We start from the raw sequence: 21,759 nt of genomic DNA on the forward strand, positions 1-21,759 counted from the left end.
TGGCAGCAGTGACAGCAGTAGATGGGAGAGCCAGTCCTCAGGGTGCATGCAAGTCTGCTGTGGCCCTGCTGTTTGAGGGATGGGATTGCTGTCAGAGGCAATGGCCTCAGGTAGGTGGTTCTCAGGCTCTAGGGAGTGCACTCTTTGGCTTTGGTTCCCTTTGTCCAGGGGGCAGCCTCCCCAGTGCACTGTAGCACCTGTCCCCTGGAGTGCAGGACACAGCATGGGCTAGGGCAGCCAGTCACACTGCTGGGTCCAACCAGCATTGTGCTGCTGTAGTCCTCCAGGTGGACACGGGGATGTCAGTGGAGTTCCGGTGATATGTAGAAGCAGGGGCTATTGGGCCCCAGGACAGGATGTGGTCTGGTGAGGGCTGGGCTCTCAAAATGGCACCATGCTGCAGCTTCCTGGGTCTCAGGGTATGTAGGACTCAGCGTGAGCTCCCTCTCTGGAGCAGTGCTGTCACATGGACTCCAGGCAGCTCCCTATGCTAGTCTCAGGGCCCACGAGGGTTGAGGGTCCCTTCCATGGCTAGGATTGCAGGAGTCTATGATGAGAATGTGGACTGCTAGGGATCTCTCATTTACCCTTTCCAAGCTTTCAGCCAATCCTGGCTCAGCTGGCTGCCTTGCTTCCCTCTCCTTCTGCGCCTCAGGTATTTCCTATCACTTCTCTGCTAAATTCCAGTGTTCTTTCTTAGATGCTCTATTCAAAGTGTGATTATCTACTCACTATTTTGGTTCTTCTTTGTGAAGGAGGCGAATGCTGGATGCCTCTAGTCAGCCATCTTGAACAGCTGACTCAATCTATAGATTTCATAAAATTTACAATTTAAAAGTAGGCTAACATATTTGAGTTATTGCTAACATATTTAAAAGTTTTCTAATAACTGAATTGAGTAACAATTTTTATTTTTTACTTTTATTTTTAAATAAGCTTTTAATTTTGGATAATTTTACATTTACAGAAATGTTGGAAAGATGGTACAGAAGTTCCTAAATACAACACACATGTTTCCCTATTGTTAATATCTTCCATTACCGTAGACATTTATCACAACTTAGAAAAGAACATTGATACATTGCTATTAACTAAACTGAAGTCTTTATTTGGATTTCAGCAATTTTTTCACTAATGTCCTTTTTCTGTTCCAGGATCCAATCTAAGACACCACATTGCGTGTAATTATGTGTCCTTAGTCTCTTCTGGTCTATGATAGCTTCTCAGACTTTTCTTATTTTTCATGACTTTGACAGTTTTGTGGAGTGCTGGTCAGGTATTTTGAAGAATGTCTTTCATTTGGGGTTTGGCTGGTATTTTCCTCATGATTAGACTGGGATTATGGGTTTTTGGGAAGACGACCACAGAGATAAAGTGCCATTTTCATCACAACATATGGAGGGTATATGCTATTTACATGACTTATCTCTGGTGATGTTAACCTTGATCACCTGGCTAAGGTGGTATTTGCCAGGTTTCTGCTCTTTAAGTTACCTTTTTCTCCTTCTCCATACTCTATTCTTTGGAAGCAAGTGACTAAGCAGAGCTTACACTTAAGGATGGCGTGGCAGAGTGGTTAAGCTCAGAGTATCAGTTTTACATTTAGATTTGTTAAAATTAAATTAAAAGTTAGTTCTTCAGCCACACTAGCCGTATATCAAGTCACTAGTGGCTACCATATTGCACAAGGTAATGCTGTGTAATGCTACATTTTTATATTAGAGGCAAGAAGCAGTGGGTGAGGAAGTGAGGTGCTGAAAGGGGAGGTGATGGGCCTGAGTTAACTGGAAGGAGCACAGTGATGAGGGACGAAGATGTCCCAAGCAGAATTTCAGAAGGAAAGGAGAAGGCCAAGACTAAAAGATAAGTTAATGAGAAGCTTTAACACAACAGGGTGTGTGTGTGCGTGTGTGTATGCAGGCGTGCATGTAGAAAGGGGAGAAGTTAGGAATACAGGAATAGAGAGATGTCTAAGAGAGTGTACACCTTAACTGAGTGCTGGATTTTGGTAAAAAAAAAAAATGTTGAACTCCCAAATCTGGGCTGATGTTTCAACTGTGCCATTTCTTAACTGTATGATGATATAGGGTGAGCCACAATTTTGCTTCTCCAAGCTTGTTTCCTCATATGTAAAGTGGGGGTAAGTCATAATGCTTACCTCATGAGAACATGGTAAGGATTAAAGGATATATGTATTGGAAAGGCTTTATAATCTGCACAGTAATCCACAAATGGAAGGGTGTTGTGAGATGGTGTTGGTGGGACATGAAAATTAGCTGTTCTACTGCCCTTGGAGAATTGAGGTGTGCTAGTTCCTCTTCTGCCCCTCCCAACCCCCAGATCCAGTCTCTGCTTCTCTCTACCCTGTTCTGTGTCTCAGGAACTTACCCCAGCACACTGCATCACCCCGTTTCCCTTGTCACCTGGCAACAAGTTGGGTTTGGCCAATGAGAGACACCAGCAGGAGATCTGGGTGTGGCAGGAGACAGAAGCCAGGAGATTTCTCCCCTGCTCTTTCCCAGCTTTGGCATCCTGTCTCTGATAGTATCTATACTCCTCCAGGATACCAGCTCCCCCTGAGAGGCCGCTCCTCCATGGCTGTAACTCTCGCCAGGCCCAAGTACCACTGTTTTCTACAGCCTTAGTGGTGGTAACTGCTCCCAGCTTTTGCTGTTTCCTGAGTGGCTTGCTATCCTGGTTATTCTCCTAACCCCGCCTATACCTCAGCGAGTTGTTTCTTAATTTAGCTTTCTTCATTTAAAACATCTGGTATGAATTCTATGTCCTACCTGGCCCCTGACTGCGGTGGTGAAGGTAGTGAGGAAAAGAATGTTGGGAGTGACATATAGGGTCAACTGAAGATGATGAGTGCATGAGCTGATGGCTCCAATGCAAGGACTTCAGTAATTGAATTGGGGATTAATCAGCCTCCAAATCAAGTTGTCAGTGTAACCAGAGGAGAAAAGACACTTTGGAGTAAAGTTACATAGAGAGGCATTGAAGATGCCAGTGGTGTGGGTAAGAGAGATAGAAAGAAGAGTTAAAGGCTAAGTGGGAGTTTCTGTGCCAAGTGCACCAAGAAGTCAGCCAGACCACAAGAGCCAAAGACGCATGGCCTCCAGCCAAACGGGAGGTACTACCCACAATGACGAAGACATCAAGAGGCCATGCTTAGTTTTGAAAAAAGTGTAGATATTGCATTCATACAGGCATGGTCCTAGTTCCACAAATGACTGGCTGTGTGTTCTTGAGAGATTTAATTGGCCTCTCTGTGCTTGTTTTTTCAATATGGAAAATGCAGCAAACTCATGAGATTTAGATAAACAAAAATCATTGTTCACCATTCTACTAAGTGAAGTATCCCAAGAATGGAAAAATAAGCACCACATGTACTCACCATCAAATTGATTTCACTGATCATCACCTAAGAGCACATTTAGGAATAACATTATCGGGTGTCAGGCAGATGGGTGGGGAGGGGATGGGTGTATACATACATAATGTGTGTGGTGCACACCGTCTGGGGGATGGACACGTTTGAAGCTCTGACTTGGGGTAGGGAGGGCGGCAAGGGCAATATACATAACCTAAACTTTTGTACCCCCATAATATGCTGAAATAAAAAAAAATCATTGTTCATTCGTTCATAGTTCACAAATAGTTTGGGAGCACCTATCACGTGCCAGACAGAAATTATTCTAGGCCCAACAATAAATGAGACTGCTAAGGTTCCTGCTCCCATGGAACATTCCAGTGAGAACAGATAATGAACAAGTAAACTGTCTTAGGTTCACTAAAAATAGACTCTGCAATGAAGATCTGCATGCAGGAAGTTTATTACAGATGCGCTTAGGAATGACACTCATAGGAGAGCAAGGGAAGAGAGATTGGACCGAAAGAGAAGTTGAAATGCAACACAGGTGTAACAGAGGCTCTGGAACTGGGATATCCCTTCAGAGTTGTCCCAAGGTAAGGCAAATATGTGAGCATTTATACCTCCATGTTAACCCATCATTGAATCCAGGCTGCTCCCAGGGAAGGGGTGTGATCAAAGGCTAGGTAGACCCTTCCCAGGACAATTCTTGGAGGGGTGCTCAGCTGAGAACACTCAGCAGCCATCACCCCCAACACCTGGAGGAATGAGAACCATAGTCCTGAAGGGAGTGTCTGGGGGCACAACAGAGCATCCGTTACATAAACACACAACTGACCAAGATTTCAGGTAGCGATAGGTTCTATGAAGACAATAAAACTTGATAACATGATGGATGGGGAAATGGAGCACCTGCCTTAGGTTAGGTGGTTAAAGAAGGCTATGGCACACCACAGCTGCACAATAAGAATTGGTTTCGTTGCTTTTCTTTTGTTTTATTGAGACCAGTGGACATATGGAGAGATCCACCTAGCATAAGAAATATATGGTGCGGCTTCTGGGCAAGGCAGATTCCCAGGTGTTATGGAGGTTGCAAAAAACAGAAGACATTCTCTCTGCCCCCAAGGAGCTTGCAACGTAGTTGAGGAAAATAAAGGATATAGAAAATTAGCAAACAGTACCAGATGGTATGGCAGTAGTGCCAACAAATGGTACAAGCAAAGCTGGGACCATCCAGATCCTTTACGCCTAAGTGGAATTTCACAGGTGGAAAAGAGTCAGTTTTGGTCAAGAAGAATAATGGGAGCAAAAAATAGTAATCTGGGAATAGGCGTGGAGCATTTGGGGGAGAGTGATTCGTGGGTTGGGATCAGCGGAGCAGGACGTTGTCCCTTTGCATTGGTTGATGATGTTTTTCTAAAGCATTATCTGGTTTGCCCAAAGTTAGATCAATAAGACCCATTTATTGGGCACACGAGATCTTGAAGTGCTCTGGTGACTGGTGGCTGTGTTAGGCGGGAGTGACAGAATGGAACCACGCAGTTCCAGGAGCACATTTTACTAAGGAGTCAAAGAAGCCCAAGAGTGTGAGCCCAGGCAACTGTGAGGATGGTAGTACCACTAGCGGAGGTGGGCCTTGCAGGCAAGTGAGATACGGGATCAGATGCCTTGAGAGAGGTTGGAAATGAAACGTAGTTTTAGAATCATATCTGTAGAACTAATGTCTAATGTCTTGAAACCTGGAACAGGGGGGTGAGACCCCCAAGAGAGAACATAGGAGAAAAGAAGGAAGGCTTGCAAGGCTCTGAGAGGCATATTTCCAGCGCTTTTAAAATGGATCTTTAATTACTGCAAGAGGAACAGGCTTGGGTCCTTGAAAATGTATGTCCTAAAACATTTTCAGAAGCTATGGATGGCCAGCAGAACCCATAGGCATCAAGAAGAAAGAGAAATAAATGGCAGCAGTTTTCTGAGACTTGGCCCTAGTACATTTTCTCTTTCCTTGTTTTGAATGACTTTGTTGGCAGCAGGAATGTGTTTAGCATTCCAAGGGTTTGAACTTGAGGGGGATGTCATTTTTGTTAACCTTTAACCAAGAAGGCAGTTGGAGAAGAGGTAAATTATCTGCTCAAGGAGGAATAATGGTTGCTTTCAAAGAGAAAACAGGAGATTATTGAGGCACTACTGCAAATGACCCCGTGACCCTTCTCTTCCCTGGAGGATTGATGGAGAAAATGTTCCCTCCCATTTTTTCTCTAGGCATTAAAGGTGAAGTCCCAGGGGGACTAAGGAAAGGGTGACAGGGCAACTTAAAAAATTAAGAAGTATAGGAATCAACTAAACAGGAAGACATTTATCCAAGACTTCTCAAGCCACTAAAGAAAATATACTAACCTCCTAATGAAAAGATGGTTATCTAACTCATCACTGGCAACAGTTCTTTCAGTAACTGCTGCATTCACAATTGTATTATAGTAAGTTGCTTAGCAGGATCCAAGCTTGTGGGATTTTGCCTGCGAAGCCTACCTGTTGGACAAGAGGCAGCAGCAGAAAGGATGTAGATTAGAAGGAACAGAATTTTGTTCCACAGTTTTGAAGAGTGGTTAGGATAATGGCTGAAGATGTTGAATCAGAACCTGTTCAAATGTGGTAGATACTAAGTGTGATTCAAATGGCTTGTTTAGACTCAAAGATCACAAGAGCTGGGGAGCGTGCAGAACGAAGGACTAAGGAGAAATAGAATGGCAGATTGGTAAGAACTTCAAAAGTATAAAACTGAATAAGGTTAGTAGTCTAATTAGCAGTACTGTGCCAGTGTCCATTGCCTGGTGTTAATATCCTACTACAGTCATGTAATATGTCACCCTTGGGGAAACCTGGGTGAAGGGCACATGGGACTCTATGTACTACTATCCTTGAGACTTCCTGTGAGTCTATAATTATTTCAAAATAAAATGCTTTTTTAAAGTCCTGCCCCCAGGCCAAAAAAAAGTCCTTTCCCCCAAGGGGGGAAAAAAAACAATCCTCACAAACAATAATGAGTATTTGTGTGACTCTTTATAGCGTTTAAAACACTTCCAAATACATTATCTCATTTGTTCCTCCCAACAGCTCTGTTAGGTAGCAAAAGTGTACTATTACTCCCATTTTCTAGATGAGAAAACCGATTCCAAGAGATAAAGCAACTCATCTATGATCACAGAGGGTAAGTTGCGAAGGTGAGACTCAAATAAAAATGCACATGTTCGAGTTCCAAATGCCATGATCATTTGAGTTCAAACCCATCGGGCCTAGGTTGGGCCCCCAGACACAGACACTGAAACAAGGATTTAAGTGCAAGCAACTTATTTGAGAGATGATCCGAAGCTCCAGCAGGGGGGCAGGGAGCATGACAGGAAAGAGTACATTAGGGGGCAGATTGTCTCTGCGGGCAACTGGGGTTCAGTCCCACTGGGGAGCTCAGGGAGATGGGGTAGAGTGTACCTTGGAGTCTTACCCCACCAAGAGGTGAGGAAGCTGGTGTATTTACCTCTCATGTCCATCTAACATTGAGTGAGCCCTGCTCTCATGGTGCTTATCTCGTAGCCCCTCTAGCTGACTCAGTTCTCAGACCAAGAGAAAACCTCAGGCAGAGAGTCGCAGTCGCTGCTTGAAGTAGGACGCTGTCAGCATATACTGGAAAAGTTAATGCACAGGGACTGGGAGCAGAGTCCCCACCAGCAGTGACTCCTCCCTTTCTTCTAGCATCCACACCCCCATCCTGCTGCCACTCAGAACCTTTCCTCTCCTCTTACAATGTTCTCCAACCACACACACATCGAGATAGACAGATACAAGGGAGGGAGGGATGCCCTTATCAGGACCGAAGAGAGAAAGAGCGAAGCTGCAAAACAGACGTGTGTGCATGTGTGTGCATGCAGGTATGCACTAGACTATGTGTGTGTGTCTGTGTCTTTTTACCCAGTTAGATTTTTGCGGTTCACCAACTTATTCCAAAAACAATTGAGGCTGAGGAGAAGATATAAATGTTGGCATCCACTGAGTCAGAGATTAAGTCCAAAGTCAAAGAGGTCAGTTGGCATTTTCCATTATACCAATATACATCCTGCATCTATTGGGACTCCTTTAAAAGGGTATAAACATGACCCAAAAGAGCAATCAACTAAGGAATGGTGTTGAAGACAACATTTTACTTAGTTTGGTGGATACTACAGAGAAGGGTAGTGGGATGCCAGAAGAATTGGCTAGATAAGGGATCATGTGATAGTGGGATAGAAAGACTTTCTTGTGAGGATTGCTGTCTACTAAATAATGGATTTGTTCTTTCCTTATACATATGGTATTTCTTCTCCGGGGTACATGCTGATATGCTGTTCATCTCTGTGGGATAATTTAATCATTATGCACACACTCTAGAAATTAGTGCCATTTCCCCTACTTGTGCCTGAAATAGACATTTCAGACATTTATAACTCTCAGTCATTTTAATCCAATCATATGCCCAAGTATGTTCTCAATTAGAGCCATTTTGCTCTGTGTTTGATACCATGAAGTGGAACACATGTTCTGATCTTTTAAATAGCAAAGGTATACTAGGTTTCCCCATATTAAAATAATTCAACAATAGCTGATGGAATCTTTCACCACTATTTATCCAATCATAAAAATTTGACCCTTGAATTAAAATCAAATAAAAATATCCAGGGGATGTAATGCCTAGAAATAGCATTTTTTTTTTGGTCTCTAGAAAACTTTCACAGCTTTAATTCATTACATCCTCACAGGTTTTTTCATATTGAAAAGATACCATAAGGTTGTGATACCAAGTCATGAATAATAAAACAGTGCTCAGTCTTGGTACATGTAACATCATTTTGTTTCCCAATTTAGCATCAATTCCTTCTAAATCATAGCCATATTCTCGCATTAATACTATCACATTTCTTAAGCCTACATACAAACAAACATAAAACCACTTTAACCTAGAAAATGTGTTTGGATTTCTCCATATTTCGATTCCATGGTTTTTTGTGCTCTTTACACGTCAGGATTTTTCCTCCCTCCCATTTTCTCATCATAGACTGGAAACCAAATCCTCTGACAACTTGCTACCTCTTACACCAGGTCTTCTTCCCTTTGCAAGGTGCTGGCGATTTAAGAGTCTCCTGATGAAGGCAATGCTGTGTCCACCAGGAGCCTGTTATAGTTTCCCAGGTGAAGTATAGGTTTGCCTCCCTTTACAAAATAAAATTGACCTCCACTCTGTGGCTGGAAAGTAGCTTGGTGCAAGCAATGCTTGCTAGGCACAAACATTGGGTGGGCTCTGCTGTTTGGCTGGCAGCATATCAACATAGAAACTTAGCTAGGGTGGGTTTTCAATTATTTACTACCAAATGGGTGAGCCTGAATAGCTGAACCCCAATGAATGATTAAATGATGCTCAGACACAATCTAAAATGAAAGAGGCTACAATGTAAGTATGAAGAAATATTAAGCAATACCAACAGAGCCTGCCATTTAACTTAATTTAATTTAAAAAAGTAATCTGGCATATGACTTGACATTGCCAATAGGCAATTCCAAAGCAACCCAACCATCAACCACTGGTATCAATTTGTCAAAGAAAGGCCACTTGAACAGTCAAAAAGAACCAGAAATAAATGTCTCCAGGTAAAGGCTATTTCAGTGCTTATAAATATGGCAATACTCTTCTAGGAAAGGTGGGCCTTTATCTCGGTGGGACTCAGGTTCTTGGAGAAAGGTGTAGGTGACATACAGCGTCTTAGGGGAAAATAGAGGCCACACCTCACCTCTACCTTTTGGTTGGGGGTCCTTTCCCTGGGAGGGTATAAGGAACTCCTGGTGAACACAGCACTGTCTTCTCCCAAACACAGAAGTCCTCTTAAATTGCCAACATTTTGCAAACGCCTCTTTATTAGGAATTTTTACGAATTTTCTTTTTTGAGATGTAGCTTCCAGGAGGTTCACAAAGATGAAGTGAACAACTCAATGAATGTTCACCTATGTCTATACCTTTGCGACCACCACCAGATCAAGATATAGAACATTTCCGGACCCCCAAAAGGCTCACTCATGCCCCCTTAGCAAGTACCCCAGGGTAAGCACTATTCTGACCTCTAGCGCCACAAAGTGGAATTGCTGGATCATAGGGTATATGCATGTTTAGCATTAATTGGTACTGTCAAACCTTTTGCAAAAGTGTTGAACCAATTTACAATCCTAACCAATGACTTTTTCTTTGCCCAGATTTTCTGCTGTTGGCACTGAAAATGCTCACAGTTCTTCTTTTGCTATTTGCTTGACCTAACCCATGACAAGTTTTCATTACCCCCCTGGGTTTTTAATGGTGTACAAGCCAATATGGCTGTCATTTGTCATTTGCTTGTGGTGGCAATGGCAGAACGAGCAATATGGTGACACACTGTGATTTCACAGTTGGCGTGGGTGTTACTGTGGATTTCATGGTAAGTCTCCATGACACAAAACAAGGTCATCTCGGCAAATCTCAACAAATCATGACCTGTGTCATTATCTTATGAAACTCCAAAGCCTGAACTACTTCTTCTGCCTCCCAGGTAATGAGTTGTACAATGTTCAAAGGTCCCTTAAGAGCTATTTGAAAAACAGTGGATTTTAAAACCTAGGAGTGCGAGAGGAACCCAGAGGCTTTGCCAACAGAGTGTCATCATTCAGGCCCCATCTCGAATCTAAACCAGCTGACAGTGACTCTTTAAATTTTTTTCTCCTTTTTTTTCAGAATTATAATTAGGCTTAAAATTTTTCGTTTCAGCTTTTATTCAATTAGTCTTAGAATGTACTTTAAAAGATCTGGGCACAGCTGACAGACAGAGTGCATGTGACACAAATATTCTGTTTGGTATTCATGTCATAGACTATTAGTGCCATTTGTTTAGAATTTGGTTTTATTTTAAACATTGCTTGAATAAAAAAAAAAGAAACAGCAAAAAGCCAAGTGGCAGTTTATCTGATCTGCTAAAAATGTTGCATTTAATCTAATCCTTTTCCAGGGATTTAGAAGTGAAATAAATATATAAATGCCTACCAGAGAACATGTCTACATTTTCTTGCCTCCAACCAAGCTAAGAATGCATGTCCAATGACACGAAATGTTGTCTGGGGTTTGCTTTATAAACATCCAGCAAATGAGGGCTATGACAAGGGCAAGTAGAGGAAGGAAGATGGGCCAAATATAGGTAATTGTTGAAGCTGGGTGATGAGTTCGGGGGGGTTCATCATTCTATTCTCTCTACATTTGTGTGTTTGAAAATTTTTCTTAATAAAGAATTTAAAAATTATATCAATAAGAAATACAACCAAGTTACTAACAATTAAGGGGTATGGAACAGTAGAACAAGCAGCATTGTAAAATAATTTATAGAAATATGAGCATGGACTATTTGCTGATGTTAAGAAATTATATATTGTGGTTACCTGTTAAAAATAATCCTTGTCTTTTAGAGATATGTCCTGAAACATTTATGGATGAACTGATTTGATGTCTGATTCCTGCTTCGTGATAACATAGGAAGAGGGCAGGGAATGGGCGAGACTGGCTGTGGGTAAATGGTTGTTGCTGGCCGGAGAGGGCATGTGGGTTTATATACTGCTCTACTTACCTTTGCGTATGTTCAGAAATAAAGTCAAAAGTAATTTACAAATATACATTCAAAGAAAACAGATTAGTACCCTGAAATTGCACATTTGTTTTTCTCTTCATCTTTAGGGCATGAAAAGCTTAATCTGCGATGTTTTTATGAATGCAGCTATTGAATAAAGCTTCTCTGAAATTACTCTTTCATTTGGGGACTGCTTCAAAATACTAAAAATTAAAAATGCAAGTCCAAACAGCAAAGGTAATTGTAGGATTCAAATAAATGTCACCCAGTGGACTAACAAATCCCCATGGTTCCAAGGTTACAGTGCAAAACTGCCTGGGGAGCCGAGCTTTTGTACTTCTGTGGTATGTTTACCCTGTCAGCAGGGGGTGAGCTGGATAGGGCAGAGGTGGGACCCAGCTGCCAGATCTGGCTTCCCCAGCCTACTCCCTGCCTCTTTTAGAAATTCGTAGACCATTGAACAAGGACTGACCGTCTTTTCTGAACTAGTATCAGAACGTGCAGTCTGACAAGTGCACTAGCCAATATGGAAACCATGGGACTGAACAAAGCGGCAGTATGTGCAGTGATTAAGGACACTGGCTTGAAAGCCAGGCACTCTGGGTTCGAATAGGGAGCTGTGTGACCTTGGGAAAGCTATTTAACCTTCCTGTGCATCAGCTTCCCCATCTTTAAAACAAGAGTGATGATAATAGTACCCATCTCATGGGGTTATTGTGAGAACAGAGGTCAGGCACTTAGAATAGCTGCTGTTACATAGTAAGTGCTTCACCAATGCTAGCCTTGTTATCCTCATTTGTAGATGGGTCTGTTCTAAAACATCCTTGGAATAAAAGCAGCAGAGAAAAGCTCACAGAGCAGCAGAGAAAAGCTCAAATAACAAACAGCCATGCTTCCCATTCTTTCACACCCAAAGACCCCCTAGCCAGAGAAGCAGGAATGCTCACTGCAAGGAACTCTGAGAGTAGAGTATGAATGGGTCCACTTGCAAGAATAAATCTCCTTCAAGTTCAATGTTTTACCTTAAAAAACCCCACACATCTTGCATCCTGCTTGATAATATAATACGTTTTATTGTAGAAATAATATGACCCCCATAATTTTTTGCATAAGATTGAGGGTCAGGAGAGATGCCCTACCTGCATCCTGTGGCTTTGCTGACCCTCTGGATATGCCTCTCAGTTTGATAAGCTGAGACATTTAGAGCCATTTGTCTTAGTGAACTTCCCAGATCCTTCTCCCAGAAGATCTGGTGCACTTTCTACCAGCTTGTCCTTAATACCACCTCCCATCCCATGAGGGGCATTGTGTAGCTTTCCCTCATAGCCTTTTATAGGCAGGGTATTGGGATACATCTCTTCCTCTCCCTGTTTTCATTGACTCCTCTGTGACTGTTAACATAGATGACCACTCAGTCTTTTTTTTAAAACTCACTGAGTTGGTTTCTGGGACATCACTGGCTTCAGGATCTCCTCCTATCTCTCTGACCACTCCTTCTCTACCTCTTTTTGTGGGATCATCTTTTTCTATTCAACTTCTAAGTGTCACTCTCCCTAGGATTTTATCATTATCTCTGGGTTCTTCTCATTCTATATGTCCTCCCAGGGTGACCTCACTAATACCCAAAGCCTCAGTTTCCACCTGTAGAGAATACTCTAGCCTTTTTCTGCTTTAACATCTCTTTTCCCCCTTCTAGTACCAGCATTTCTCTTTCCTGGAAGAACACACTTGCAGTTTTCATGAAGCTGACCCTGTCCCACCCGTGACAACAGATTTGGGTCCATGACCCAGGCATGGCCAGTCTGGGTTACAGGGCTCCAACTCCAACAATACTCCAACTCTGGGTTACAGGGCTTGGCTCAGGAATTGGCATGTAACCCCCAATGGACCAATCACAGTCTTCATGGAGACTCTTCTGATGGAGCTATCAGGAAATAAAAAAAAAATACAATTCTCTGATGGGCTTGTTGAACCAATAGATGTGGATTGGGGACTTTGGAGTTGCCAGAGGCCATCATGCCCAAGAGAGTCCAAGAGATTAAAAGGGAGACAAAATCCCAGAACTATCATTTAAACCCCTGGATCCAGCTACGCCTGAAGCTGAAGAAGCAACCCCTGGGCTTTTTGGTATTCTAAGCCAATGAATTCCCTTTTCTGCATGCACTAGTCTTTGTTGGTTAATTTGTCACTTACAGGCCGGGCACGGTGGCTCACGCCTGTAATCCTAGCACTCTGGGAGGCCGAGGTGGGTGGATCGTTTGAGCTCAGGAGTTCGAGACCAGCCTGAGCAAGAGCGAGACCCCATCTCTACTAAAAATAGAAAGAAATTATATGGACAGCTAAAAAATATATATAGAAAAAATTAGCCGGGCATGGTGGCACATGCCTGTAGTCCCAGCTGCTCGGGAGGCTGAGACAGGAGGATCGCTTGAGCTCAGGAGTTTGAGGTTGCTGTGAGCTAGGCTGACGCCATGGCACTCACTCTAGCCTGGGCAACAGAGTGAGACTCTGTCTCAAAAAAAAAAAAAAAAAAATTGTCACTTACAGCTATCCATATGCTAATGACTCCCAAATCCGCATCTATGGCCAAGGATTCTCTCCTGAGCAACAGACTCATAGATATAGCTTACAAAATTAAACCACCTCCACACAGATATCCCACAAGGATCTCAAATACAACAGTTATTTGCTAAAGAATGATGACTCTAATCACACTGTGAATTTATATTTACTTGCAATGTTTTTAAATTTTCCCCCAGGATGCAAACTCTATGAGGACAGGAGCATTGTTTGTTTATTCACTGTTGTATCTCCAGCATCTGGAGGAACATACATAGTAGATGCTCAAAACATATTTGTTGAATGAATGAACAAATGAAAGAAACAAAGAAATTTTCCTTGACTTCCTTTAAAATCACATCTACCGTATGCAATTAGTCCTATTGATTTAGTACCTATTGATTAGTACCTGTACCATGCTTACCTCAAGCCCAAATTGCTTCTTGCCTGGACCATTGCAAAAGTCTCCTAATACTTATTCCTCCCTCCAGCTACCCTCTACACAACTACCAGGCTCTTTTAAAAATGGAAACCAGATTCTATTGTGCTATGCTTAAAATCCATCAATGATAACTACAGAGTTTTCTGGATCAAATCTTGGCCCCTGCCTCCCTCTCCAGGCTCATCTCCTGACTCTCCCTCCACACAGCCATTGTCTAAGGAAGAGGGAACCACTTAGATTCTCCCAAATTCGCCAGTACATTTCTTGCCTCTGTATTTCTGCACATGCTAGGGTCTCCTCCCATGATTCCCTCTTCACCCTCCTAATTATCCTGCAAAACTCATGTCCTGTCCTCCAGAAATCTATCTCTGGCCTCTGTCTCCCTGTTCTGATTTAGAATTCCTTCCTCTATACTAATAAAGTTCCCTGTACATACTTTTCCTACCAAAGCACTTATGTGACACAGACTATTTTAGTGCTGAATAATATCTGTACTTTACTTTCCTCATGGGCACACAGCTAGACTACATTTCCCAGCCTCTCTTGCAGCTAGGGATGGCCACATGCCTGAGTCAAACGGAATGCAATGCGAGCAGAAGCCATCCATGTGTGCCACTTTCAGGCCTGGGCCATAAAAACCTCTTATATCCAGTTCTCTCTCTCTCTTTCCCATTAGCTTAGTAGAGAGGACCGAGAACCTAGGAAAGGACGGAGCCATAAGGTGAAGGGAGCCACTTGTACAGTTTTGCATCTTGGGCCACTTTGTGGCCAAAACTGGGAGATAAAAGACAAAAAATAAATGCAGGAAATTTAACACAGTACTGACTTCATCACGTTGTGACCTCCCTCTCCAATCAGCCTGCTGTTAGCTACTTGGGCAGTTTGTTGTTCTGTATGGTCTCCAGAGTTTTTAGTTGTAGTGAGTGGGGGAGATGGGATGTAGAGGCCTCACTCCATCTTGGCCAGCACCCCCTTCCATCATCTTATTTTTGTATCTGAATTTCTATCTGAATACCTGGCTCAGAGTGGAACCTTAATAATGATTTTCCAGGTGGACTAATTAATTATTCAGATTCTTAGGATCAACTATAGCATGCTCTTACTAGAACCACATTTCTTGTTCTCAGTTTTACAATTTATATAAGTGTAAAAATGCTTGAAATAGTTCTCAGGAGAACTACAGATGTGATTAAGGATAGAAAGTAGATTCTCCAAGGAGAGGTTACACTATGTGGTATTACCTAACTTTCCTTGTGGGAAAAGAATGAGCAGTGACAATTTTACACACAGATCTTAAATAAAGGATAGAAATTTGTGGATATTTCCCATGTAAACTGAATGTGGCTTGTTTCTTGACCTTATATACGTATATTAAGCAGAAGTAAGAAATCTATATTCATATGTGAATGTTGAAAGTTTAATTGGTAAATTCTTGACTCTCTAAACAATGAAATTTACAACCCCTTACTGTTGTTTATTATAAAAAATATATGCTTCAGTTAACACACATTTGTTGAGACTTCCTACATGCAATATTCAGTGAGAGTTAAAAGAAGTATAACAAAGAATACTAAAGCCCCACTGAGGAGAGTTGATGTTTTACAAAGCACTTTCACTCTTCTTACCTGATATTTTCCTCACAATATCCCAGTGAGGTAGATTTCAGTCCCATTTGGCAGAGTCTACAGAGGCTCGGAAAGTTTGAGGAATCTGTCTCTGATCACACAATAACGGCAGAATTGAGTCTCCTACCCAGGTCTTCTGGTTCCATTTTCTGTTCCCTTATCACTATACCTCAGTCTACCTGGGGAACAAAACATCCCATCCACAGACAATTCTTTAATGGTTCAAAGCAGGTTCAAGTTCAAATGTCAACTGAATGGTCAAATGTAGCAGGAAACCCATTTCCCTACCCCTCTTCGCTTGGCAGCATTCTAGAAAGGGTACTGTTGACCTGGTTGGGTCACTCTGAGCATAAAACATGTGGTTGCAAATGTTCTTACCACCCTGATGAGGTTATTTAATCCAAGACATAATAAATAAGGAGCACAAAAAAAGATTGAGCAAATATCTGGGCCCAAACTGTGAGAACTAGATACTGTTAAGTGAAATTCTATACATAACAAATTACAAACAATACACAAAGTGGTTCCAATATTCACTTTTAATCATTATTCACTGAGGAACTGTGAAAAACTTTAGCTAATCATTTTTTTCCATTGCAAGTAACTCAATGTATTTTTAAGACTTAGATGTCAAATTAAAGACATGCAAAAGAAAAATGAACCTAGAATGAGAGTCAGGAAAATGTTTGGGGAGACTGCCTGGAAAGGAACACTACAGAATATTTTGGGGTGATAGAAATGTTCTACAGCTTGTTTTGAGTGGTGATTACTCAGATGTCTACAACAGGTAGGAAGGGAGCCCTTAAGATCTGCGTATCTTATTTTATGTTAATTATACATCAATTTCTTTTAATTTTATTTTTTTATTTCAGAGTATTATGGGGGTACAAACGCTTTAGTTACATAAATTGTCCACATCATTTTTTAAAATGTACAAAAGAGTATACAGGTTTTCAAAAATTCTTTTAGAGACATGTTAGCAAAAAAGTTTGATAACTATTGTTCTAGGCACGCATGGAACAAATTTCTTGTTTTTCAAAATCTTTACTTTTCCTTTTGGTTTCTCGAAATCATGCAGCTTGACTGTAAGGTAAAGTGATCCACAACATATCAAATTATTTATTTTCATTGCTACCTTTCGTGTTTTTCTCATAGCCGCCTTGGATTTTCTGCCTAAGAACATTCTTTAAAAGAATAGAAGGGTGGAGAATAAAATTAACTAGGAAAAAGATTATTCTTCAGATAACTTGGTGAATGAATGTATTTTTCTGTTTGTCTTTGTACTATAATTGCTCCTTCCTAGAATCTCCGTTTTGGAGGAAAAATAGAGTGATTAAAGGAACTTTTCTTGTAAATGGAGTTCCCAAATTGATCTAGTTCTAAAGAATTGCTCTCAAATTTATATGCATTTAGAAGGGAAAAATACCCTGGCACACAGACATTTGCATGAACAAATGAACAGACGCAGTGGCTCACCCTGAGTAGAGATGCACGATACTGACAATTTTATCCCTGACCTGGCCCTGGTTATGATTTCTCTGCAACTCGCCGATTCAGCTATGCCATAAAAACGTTAATAACCAGCTGAATCTTCTTCTTGCAAAGAAGGCATAAAGCCCGAGGCTTCTTTAATCTTCTGGCACAGTGAGAACAAATGACAAGTTGGCCTATCCTTCCATGAATAATATCCTCATCTCATGGTTTTTTCCTCACATATGCTGCGTGGCTTCAAGAGATTTTGTCAGTCCTCCACGCTTTCTGTATCTAGTCTCTTGCTCTGAAAGGCTATCTGATTGTTCGCCTGGGCTTCAGATGGTCTCTAGGCTTTCAGAACTGTGAGCCAAATGCAAGAATTCTGCCGAGGTGCAGGGATCAAGAAGTTTGAGTTTTCCTTCCTTTACATGTAGATCTTTGGCTGTGACAACTGGAACCTAAATGATTCTTCAGTGAACTGGGACATCAGTTACTTCATTTTCCTTTTTCTTTCAGGTACAGAAGTGATAACAGGCATGAAGAGAAAATGAGTTGACTTAGAACAGTCTGAATACCAATCTTACCTCAAGACCCTGCAACAGAAACCCCTCTTGTTTGGAAGGTTAAATTCCTTGTACTCAGGAACACTACCGCTCATCCTCAAAAGAAACTTCCGCATTAAGGTCATCACTTAAGGATAGGCAGTCCTCAAAGTCATTTTTTCCCACTTCACTCACCTTTTTGTCACTCACATTCCCTACTTTTTCACTTGTTTTATCAGTGTTAGTAGCTTCTCCTTTTATTCCAGCACCTAACTGCTCTGATACTGACTCATTCAAAACCCCCAAGTCTCCTGGAGTGCCCGAAACAGTGGCAGGACCTATCTTCTTCTCTGGGATTTCCGCATTTCTGAGGTGCGATGGGCAGCATGGGAATGCCGCCTTCTGCAGTTCTTTTCCTGGAGTTGAAACTTTCCTCTGCACATGGCTTCAATTGGTCTTGGCTTGGAATATCCATGCCGTGATCCTGGAGTGGTGGTGACAAGATTCTTTCTCAGCTAATCAAAGAGAGGGCTTGGATCTTGCAGGAAGAAGCTCTGACATCTAAGTAGTTCTCCAAAAAGATCTCTACCACACCACAGTACGACACAGGCTACTCCTGCTGATCATAAGCCGCGTCTCCGCCAGCCATTGGCCTAGATACTGCATGCCACTCCAGCAGGGAGCATTTCCCCTTTGCACCTGCTGCCTGCAAACCCTTCAAAATCGGCAGTTTTGATTGTACCTCTCGCACGCATAACATCGATCTGATTGATTTGCTCTGGGGAGAACCTGCAAGCACTATCAGATGAATACTGAATGCTTAGCAGAAGAGGCAAATGATGTCATGTTGGCACCAAAGAAATTGCAGTCTGTTCATGAAAACTTACAGCTGCTCCATGGGCTGCTCCTCAGCTGAATCTGGAGGGTGGCGTTCACGGGGCCTAAGCCCTCAGCAGCATTTTGAAACTCTGAGTAGCTAAGCATTTTTAAAGAAATACCTTCTGCCTTGAAACAGTCTCAGCGTTCTTCTGTGCTGGGTTGAATAGTGTCTCTCCCTACCCCTCCAGAAATATTCATGTCCACCTGAAACCTTGAAATGTGACCTTATTTGGAAATTGGGTCTTTGGGGATGTCATTAGATAAGATGAGGCCATACTGGGTTAGGGTGGGCCCTAATCCAATGACTGATATCCTTATGAGGAGAGGAGAGGATGCAGAGCCACGTAGAGAAGAAGGTCATGTGACCCACAGAGGCAGAGATTGGGGTGATGCGTCTACAAACCCAGGAATTCCAAGGATTGCTGGCAACCAGCAGAAGCCAGGAAGAGGCAAAGAAGGATCCTTCCCTAGAGCCTCTCAGAGGGAGCATGGCTCTGCCAACACCTTGATTTCAGACTTCTAGCCTCCAGACCTCTGAGAGAATCAATTTCTACTTTAAGCCACCCCATCTGTGACACTCTGTTATGGCAGCCATGAGAAACTAATGCATCTTCTTTCACTGTCCATACTCTGCACGATTTGCAAATTCTTCTCAAAGTGAGAAAGGTTCAGTGTGGTGATTCCAAAGCCAGATTACTTGGGCTTGTTTCAGTCTTAACACTGCTACTTATTAGCTATGTGACCTTGACCAGCTTACCCCACTGCTCTGTGCCTCAGTTTCCCTAACCCGTAAAGTGGAGACTAAATGAATTAATGATGTTAAGGGCTTAGAACATAGGAGGTACTACTATGTGTTTGTTATATAAAAGAAAAGTCTATGGGGTTGAAATGGCCATATTAAAATGGGAATGGTTCCATGGAGGAGGAATTAGGACATGCGCTGGACTTTCAGGGATTGGGTGAGGCTGGTCACAAGCCACCCAGGTGGGAGAAATAGTGTGAGCAAAGGCTTGCTGGGGGCATCAGGGAAGAGGGCAGTAAGACTCTATTAGAGATGGGATTCTCAACCTTTTCTTCTTCATGGAGTCAATGAGGCTGCTTGCAGCTGGACCCTGGGAGTCGCTGTCCAAGTTCCTAGGAGCTGAGAGGAGGCAATACCTTGGCACATTTGTAACTCATTCCTAGAACCTGTGGTGGAGCTCAGGCTTTGAGCAGAGCTTCTCAAACTCAAATGTGCATTCAAATGTAGATTCTGGGGTGACGTATGAGAATCTGCATTTCCAACAAGCAGCGGAGGCTGAGGCTTCTGCTCTAAGAACTACATTTTGGCTCAAAATCTTTGCCACTTGAAGTGTGGCCCATGAACCAGCAGCAGCAGCATCCCCTGGGAGCTTGTTAGAAGTGCCGACTCTCAGGCCCACCCCACCCCAAACCTACCGAATCAGAATCTGCACTGTCAGCAGGTCCTCAGCTGATGGAGATGCACATTAACATTTTGGGAGTGCTGGATTACGGGACTCTGAGTAGCCCAGCTTGCTAACGGGGAGAGTGTAGCTGCCTAGGTTCTCAAATGCAGTTACACATTAGATCCTCATAGGAGATTTACAAAAATCCTGATGCCCAGGCCAAAGCAGCTCCATTCAATCAAAATCTCTCTGACTGGGGCCCTGGGAAATCAATACCATTTTTTTAAAATTCTCTAGATGATTTTAATGTGCAATCATGGCTGAGAACCACCAGGCTAGGGAAAAACCCCTAAGCAGGGCTAGAAGGACAGACTGAGGCCATGCAGATGGGGCTTAGGTACTTGATGGGGTTTAGATTCTTTTTTCCTGCGTAGCATAGTAGTTAAAGGCATGGGCTCTGCAGCAATGAAGGCCTGCCTCGGTTCAAACCCTGCTTCGTGCCACTCGCCACCTGCATGATATCGGACAAGGTACTTACCTCTCTTTGCCTCTGTTTCTTTCAAATGGGGATGCTACTAATGGTAACGAATTATGGCATAGGATGCTTATGAGGAATAAATGTGGTAAAATATAAAAGTGCTCAGTACAGTGCTTGGCACATAGTAAGGGCTCTGTGAGTGTTTGTTCATTTGAATACACATCTTATTCTTTCTGATGGGACATCATAGATGGTTTCTTACTTTGCTGTCACCTTGCCCCATCCTCAGTGCTAGGGTCTTGGGCAACGATCACACCTCTGATTAGGTGCTCAATAAATGTCTGAGGAATGCATGACTGAATGGGACAATGCCCCCTTGTGTATTCAGTGGGAAGAAATAACAAAACAAACAGTCGGTCCTCATTACTAGTAGCGGTAGTATGACCAACTGTTCTGATTGCCTGGGAAAGAGGAGATTTCCTGGACACAGGACCTTTGGTGCTAAAACTGGTGAAGTATCAGGCAAACCGAATGAGTTGGTCACTCTAAGTATGGGCACTGCCCAAATGTCCATTTCATCAAAATACTGTTTTCAAATAAGCATAATGAGAGGCTCCTGAGGCCAATCCATGTATGTGCACATAGCCAGGGCAATGGCAACGGCAATTCGCCTCCTAGCCATGAGGGTATGTGTGTGTGCATGCACGTGTGCTGCACATACACCAATAACAATAGCTGGAATGCAGTGACAGTGTGACATGTCATGAGCTCTTGCTTAAGAGGAAGCATCAGACGGCCTAGTTCAAATCCTGGTTATGCCACTTAATAGCTTTGTGACGTTGGGCATGTTTCTTAACCTCTCTGTGCTTCAGTTTCTCCATGATAAATGGGGACAACAATAGTACTCATCTTTCAGAGATTTTAGGAGAATTGATGTGTGCATACATGTGAAGCATTGAGCAAAGCGCTAGACACTTAATAAGGTTTGACTGAAGTTCGAGATGATTATTATTGCTGTCATCGTCAACACTGCCAGGCCACCTACATCCCTCCTCTGCTTCTCTCCCTTTCCCACCTCACAGCCTCTTCCCTTTGTCATGAGCCCTCTGCACTCTGCCTTCTGTTTCTTCTCCCTGCTCTCTCCCTCCCTCACCAGAGGGGCAACCAACAATTTTACCCTTCTTTTCAGGGTTGTTCAGGCTGAGCCCTTCATAAGGGCACCCAGTGGAAGGAACATAGGGGGGCTGAAATTCAAGCCCTTCCTCTTAAGGTGGAGCAGATGCCCCAAAAGGATGCCTTTTCCCAATTCACATGGAGACCAGGC

The sequence above is a fragment of the Eulemur rufifrons genome, chromosome 30 (genome assembly GCF_041146395.1).
Source record: "Eulemur rufifrons isolate Redbay chromosome 30, OSU_ERuf_1, whole genome shotgun sequence".
Classification (NCBI taxonomy): Eukaryota; Metazoa; Chordata; class Mammalia; order Primates; family Lemuridae; genus Eulemur; species Eulemur rufifrons.